A 7,152-nucleotide genomic window follows, 5' to 3' on the forward strand; every position below is an offset into this window, starting at 1 on the left:
CCTAGGCAGGGCAAGGCCATCATGAAGTGGGCGATGCTAACTGAGGACAGTGAGCAGGCCATGGGGAGCCCAGAGGATGGGCGGGAGGTGGCTGGCTCTACCAAGAACTTGCCTGACTGTGAACTTCCAAGAACTTCTGACAGCACAGAGGCTGGCCAAGGCAGACCAGGCCAGCAGGTGCCTTAGTCACTGCCTGGTTGAACTGCAGCCAGAACAAGGCAGGGAGTGGTGCCATGAGGCCCGTCAGGCCCCTCCTGCCCATGGTCACAGGAACATGGACCCCTGCCCTGAGCCTAGATGGGACCTCCAGAGCAGGAGAAGCCATCAGACCATCAGAATTAAAGCAAACCAGATTCATGGCAGATGGGGTTCAGTCCTAGAAGTGAGGATGGCAGGGCATCCATCAATCTATAAACGTAATTCACTGCATGAAGATGTGAGAAGGGAAAAGTGATATTATCCTCAAAACAAATGTTGAAAAATCCCATATCCTCTCCTAGTAAAACTTAAAAAAAACAAACCTTTAGCAAAGAAAGAAGGGAGCTTCCCCGAGTTGATAAAGGTTTCTCCTAGAAACCGCCAGCCAACATCGTGATTAATAGTAAAACTTCAAAAGCACCCCCTCACTGGCAGGGGGAAGACAAGAGTCTCATCATTACCAATCTATCTATATAAAACCCTAATACGCAAATTGACTGAACAGTGGAACAAACAACCAAACAACCAGTCACTATGATGTGCACTGACAACCAGGGAGCACACGCGGAACATGGCGGGCGTCAGCAGCAGGCAGCAGAGCACGGCACATGGTGGGCATTGGCCACGGTGGGATGATGGAGCAGGTGAGCAGGGGTGCCAGGCCAAGGTGGGACACCGGTCGCTGTCATTGGGGTGAGCCTCTGGTGGTTACTGAAAATTCTTTGCTCCCACACACTGCGGTCCCACCCAGCACTCACTGGTCCTGTGCTCGGCGCTGTCAGTGAGTGCGAGCAGCGGCTGCCAGCCCCAGTCACCCCTCAGGGCTTCTCCACCTCCCCCTGCTCCTGACGGATGATCAGGGCCAGCAGCTGCCTCTCGCACCCACTGCTGGCACCGGCCCCAATTGCTCTGTGACGTCAGCACTTCAGCAGGTGGAAGCAGCAGCGGCAGGAGTAGGGCTGCCAGCAGAGAGGGGACCAGGGGCCACGAGAGGAGCCGAGCGGGGGCATGGAGGATGGGCCGAGACGCGCCTCTGTGCCCACTGCAACCTTGTGGCCTGCAGTTCCTTTCAAGGTGCACGAATTCATGCACTGGGCCCCTAGTATCTTATAATAGTTCATCATTTACCAGTATTATACTAGCGATCCTACCCAAGGCAGTAACATAATTTTAAAAGAAATGATAGACATATTTGGAAATTAAAAGATCAAGTTATGACTAATTGTAGGTGCTACTAAGAAATTAGTGGGTAGTCCACTGAAAAGCCATGACAGCTAGTTAGTAATTTAGCAGAGTTGTGAGGTAAAAAAAAAAAAAAAAAAAAAAAAAAATCAGCGTCCAGTGGTTAGTAACTTTCCTGTGCACAGTAATGAGCAATGAAAATATATTGTCAACAATACTGCTCACCACAGTCAAGAAAATCTACAAATAAATCCAAATATAAAAGGCCTAGATTATAAAACTTTACTAAAAACAATTAAAAAAAAAAACAAGGGAAGAAATTTGAAATACATAAAATTCTCGGTTTTGAGGGGGAAAAATGAGTTCTCCCAGAACTAATCTATAAAGCCGGACAATTCTTATCCATTATTTATGGGATTTGACAGGCTGAGTCCAATGTTCTTATGGAGAACATTTGAGAGAATAGCCATGAACTTTTGAAAATAAGAAATATGTGTCCTATAAAACTACAGTCTTCTAAGCAGTGTGGTCTCGGCCCAGACGGAAATACGCGTGGAGATCAAAGCAAGACACAGCAGAAACAGACCTGGGTCCTGGTGTGTGGGATGCTGCCTTCCTGGCATTTCACGTCATGGGGGCGGCGGTGTCTGCAGCCCAGATTCCAGGCAGAGACCTTCAATCCATAAAGCGCTCCTCAGAAATCAATACGAAAACGCCCAGCGTGAAGGGAAAAATGGCAATGGGCCTGAGGAGCCGACCCTAGGAAAACAGACAGACGCCGGTGAGTTTATGGGAACGAGTCCGACCTCCCAGTCTCGTGAAGTACAGGCGGGGGCGCTCAGGAGCGACCCCCAGGTTGGCCAATGAGGAGAGCCTGTGTAACCGGTGCTGCATGTGGTGGACGTTGGGAGGACGATTCTGCCGTACCTATGAACAATCCTCGATGGCACACCCATAATTTGGCAGATGTGTTTCTGATCATCTGTCCTATGGGAAGTCCCGCGTGCTCACAGAGAGCTGCTGGTGCGGTTCTAACGCCGCTTTGTTTGAAGTAACAAAACCCTCCAGCAGAGGCATGCTCAGAGGGAAAACTTAGACATTGTTCAGAACAGAGGCAATGGATGGAGAAGGACAGAGTGAGGTCTGCAGGTACGGAGTGTGGAGTTAGGTTTGGGTTAAAAAAGAAAAGCTGCCCCATCACATGCCTGACAGACCTCGGGGGGGGCCCCCCCATGGGAACCCAGGGAAAATTCTAGAGCGCGCAGGTCTGCAGTGCTAGCCTCCATCACTGGGTGGAGGAGGGTGTGACTGGGGTGTGAGTGGAACTTTCCTTTTTGTTTGCATGCTTCTGAATTTGAGATTTTAATAATCACTTATGCATGCATTACTCAAGGCTTTTTATTTTTTTTGTTTTTAAGTTTTTAGAGAGCTTTAAATTCTGTTGTTGGTCACACAAACAGATCCTGCCTGAGAACAGCATCTTTGGCCGCTCAGCCCTACTTCCCCAGCTCGTCCTTGGCTGGCTCCCAAGGGCTGAGGCCAGAGCCTCCAGAGTGGGCAGTGCCAACGCGTGATCACACCGAGCGTGTGCCATGTAGGTCCCAGGGTCCCTCACTGTTTTGCTCAGCTGTATATATTGCCACCCTGGGTGCCGGCACACAGAAGTATGTCCACTCAACCCGGCTACTGCATGTGGCTCTGGGGGCTTGGGGTTGGCCAGCAGGCAAGGTCTCCACGTGTTTCCGAAGTGCATTTAAATAAAAATGTCCAATGTAGACAGCTTGAAGGGGCAGATGTAGAAACAGTCACTTGGTCAGAATAGCTCCTTCCAGAAAATCTGCAGGCAGGCTGGAATGGAGGAAGTAGGCCCCCGACTTCAGTCCTTCCGAGGCACTGAGAGGGGTCAGCAAGCAGGCTGGCCAGTGACCCGCTGCTGTTACAAGACAAAGAGTTCTGTACTTCCCATCTGAGCGAGCCTCATTCTGAATACAGCCCTGAAAGGTGTGTCTCATCCCCAAAAGGCCCAGGAGACAACACCGGGGTCTTTGGGGCGGGGGAGGGGGGGGGGGGGTTGGCAAAATCCTGGAGGAGAGGTGTTGAACTAGACCAGGGCATGTGGGAAATGTTCAGGGTATGCAAATTCAGGTGAGCTGAGCAAAAGGCTGATGTCCTCGAGGCCTCAGGAGCTATGTCTGCGTGGACACACAGCCCTCAGCAACAGCCTCTGGAGCTGGAAGCAACCTACGACCTGCCCTGAGATGAGGGGAGGATCCCGTCACCAGGGATGTCCAGGGACGGGTGGAGAGTTTGGTTGGTTTCAATGGACTGGCCAGTCCTGAGGCGACAAGTGGGCAAGGCCCTGCCACAGGGCAGCTACAGGCACTTGCTTCTTGCTTTACTCCGGGCTTTTGATTGACACTGGTTTTAGAACAATCAGCCTGACCATGCAGATTAGAGAGGCCAGCGACAGTCCAGGAGGGAGGAGGTGTGGGGCAGGACAGGCAAAGCCACTCCAAGGAGCAGTGGCTCCTGGCAACTGGGCTCCTGGGCAGCGGGGGAGGGTGTGTGTGTTGGCGGGGGAGGGCGGGGGCAGAACATGTGTTTCTGTGCGCTGGGCCTATGGAGTGCTTTGTCCCAGCATGGCACCCGTGCCTGGGCGCCCCGTGTCTGGGTTTCCCCCTTCCTCCTGGGATGAGCCAAGGAGCCAGGACGGGCAGGAAGACCAAATAGAGAAGGAGAAACAGGCATCGGCTCTCAGAAGGGCCACCCATGTAGGTTACCAAGCCACTCTGAATGGGCTTCCCTTCTGCTGGGCTTGGATGAGAGAGGCCTGCCTAGGCTGATCAGAGGTGAGCTGGCTGCCAAGAAGCCCGCCTTGAAGTCTGTCACCCCCACAGGGTTTGCAGGGAGGCGGACGGTAGTAGAGGGCACCCTTGCAGGTGAGTGGTGCCTTGCTCCTGAATCCCAGCCTGCCCAGTGCACTCTGACCCCGTGCACCCTACTGCCAACAGGATGGCACTCTGGAGACCCACTGGCAGTGACGTTCTGAGCGGGCACACGTGGATGGAAGTGGCTTTACCTGCTCAGTGTACTTGGAAACTTTGGGGGATGACAAAAGACGCCCAACAGACAACAAACCCTGTCACCAGCCCCTCTGTCTATGACCGGTGACTGGCTCGCTCCCTGTGTCCTCTGAGCGGTCAGGGCCCAGCAACCCTAATCCCACCCGGGTCAGAGGCAGGAAGTAGGGGGTGGGCGTTGCCTTCCAGAACTTGAGATCACTGCTCAAGGAGATGGAAACGTGGGTGTGCCCACACACCCCCTCCTGAGATGACTCTAAATGGCCCTTTATTTTCAGCCCTCACTTAAGTGTCAGGAGAAGGCCAACTCCAGTCTGTCACGCGCCCCAGGGACGCAAGTAAACAACTCACTGCCTGGTTCCTTCCTCACATCACAGTCTGTGCACACATGGTCCAGACAGGTCCAGGCCCCACAGTAGCGGTGGTCTTGGTGGCAGGCACAGCAGCCATCTCAGTAGGCAGGAAGCCTCTGCCAGCCACACCCACATTTCCAGCTCCCGGAGACCCCCCAGCCATGGATGGAGTGTGTGGTGCATCGTGGTGGGGAGGACAGGGGAAACTTTGGCTGGAAAGACTCACGCAGCCCTGACTCCTGAAACCCAGGCTGCTGGTGCCCAGTGCCCTGGCCTGGCCAATGGCATCACTGTCTTGAGCTAAATGGCCAGGGCCAGGCTGGTACGTAGGGCGAGCCTGCAGAGGACCGGCGAGGTTCTGATCGCTGGCACTTGGGGGCAGCTCCTCTGCACTGCGTGACCTGAGACAGACCTGCTGCCTCACCAGTCACGGTGTCCAAGCCTGTAAAACAGAAGCACTCCCCTAGGTGGGGACAGGGAAGGAGGCTCTGTGGCCTCCGACAGCTTCAGCAGAGCCAATGGAGCTGTGACCACCTAGCGGTCAGGTGTCCCTGCACCTCGCCTCCCTGCTCGTCATCAAGGCTCTCCGGCAGATGCCGGACCCTTCCAGAGCTGGGAGGCCCGTCCTGCCTGCCACCCCTCGCGGCCATGGGCTGACACTGTGGCTTAGCCTCTTGTCAGACCCCTGAGGGTGGGTCCCCCAGAGCTGGCTCCACACTGTGTCCTCGCTAGGTCCTCTCTCTCAATTCCTCCCCTGAATGGATATGGAAACTAAGCTGAGTGTTACATTCAAAATCACAGTCTGGTACGTGGTCGGATCTGAATTTGAACTCAAGTCTCAGTGTCCTTTACTCAGGAACAGGACCGGTGAGCAGCCAGAGCCAGCTACAGAAACCACCATACTTACACTCCCCTCTCAGGTTGACTCTCTGTCCTGAGCACAAACTGGAAAAACGCTTCACCCAGTGCCCTGGCCCCTCCCACCTAGGCACCTCTCTCCAGCCCAGCCTGAACCTCAAGCACACTGGAAGCTGAGCACCCACAAAGCCGCCAAACACGGAGGCCAGAGCCCCAGGCCCCAGAGTGGGCGGTAGGCTGCAGGCTGCCTGCACCTGCCGGGTGCCTACTACCCACAGGTGCCAGTGCCCAGTCTTCCTCAGAGAGGATATTTGCATATGTAAATTTACTAACAATAGAAAGGCTAGGACCAAACCTATATGTTTATGGAGTCTATTCAATGGCACAGGACACTGCCTCCTTACTTACCTGGCACCCCTGGACTGCTGCAAGGAGAGCTCAGAATCCAGCTGAGGACAGTGTCTTCTCTAGGGGAAGGGCCCCGGCTGCAAGTGATCTGTGAAATAGGAATGATACAAAGACCTTGAAGTAGTGGAGAGGATGCCCTAGGGCTGTGGTTGGCAAACTGCGGCTCGTGAGCCACACGCGGCTCTTTGGCCCCTTGAGTGTGGCTCTTCCACAAAATACCACGTGCTGGCGCTCACGTACAGTGCGATTGAAACTTCGTGGCCCATGCGCAGAAGTCAGTTTTTGGCCTGGGCGAGTCTATTTTGAAGAAGTACTGTTGATATTTGGCTCTGTTAACTAATGAGTTTGCCGACCACTGTCCTAAGGGATGGAGCCATCGTACACTTGAGAGGTGCCTGGGCAGGTATGCCCGTGCCCACCATGTCCTGGGAACCTGCCATGTGAGCGTGGCCACTTTGCTGTCTGGGGGCTGGGAAATGAACTGGACACTCACCCCACCCTTAGGAACTTCCCAGTCTGGCTGGATTAAGAGGAGGCAACAGTGATGCCCATAACAACAGAGAAAGTGGATGGCTCTCAAGCCTCAGGCAGGGTTTAAGCCCCAGTGTGACTCCTGCCTGATCTGGAAGCATGTGGCTGGAAGTGAGCTTGCACAGAGAGGGTGGGAGTGTGGGCCAGGTGTCCCTAACCCCCGGGGTGGCCTGAGCCAGGCAGCCACTGGGGAGATGTCCAGGCCCAGGCAAGAAGGAGCAGGCCCTTGGGTGCGCTGCTGGGGAGTCTGTGAGTCACTCTGTGATGAGGCAGCAGGTGGGGGGGAGGGGAGGGGCAGGAGGTCTGTACACTGGGATTGGCTCCCCACACCCTCCCTCTCATGCAATGACTCGCTGGGTGAAGGGAGCAGCCTTCTCTGGGAGGCCCAAGGGAATGGTGGGGGGTGGGGGGAGCACCCTGTGGGCCAGTCAGTCCCTGCTTCGAGGTGAAACCACAACCCCTAAGGATCCTGCACCCTTACCGGTGGTTATCAGCCAAGGGTGCCAACTTACTTGCTTTCCCCCCATTTCTGCCAATCAGGC

This window comes from Myotis yumanensis, unplaced genomic scaffold (genome assembly GCF_028538775.1).
Source record: "Myotis yumanensis isolate MYYU_CA2020_CCGP unplaced genomic scaffold, mMyoYum1.0.hap1 SCAF_8, whole genome shotgun sequence".
Classification (NCBI taxonomy): Eukaryota; Metazoa; Chordata; class Mammalia; order Chiroptera; family Vespertilionidae; genus Myotis; species Myotis yumanensis.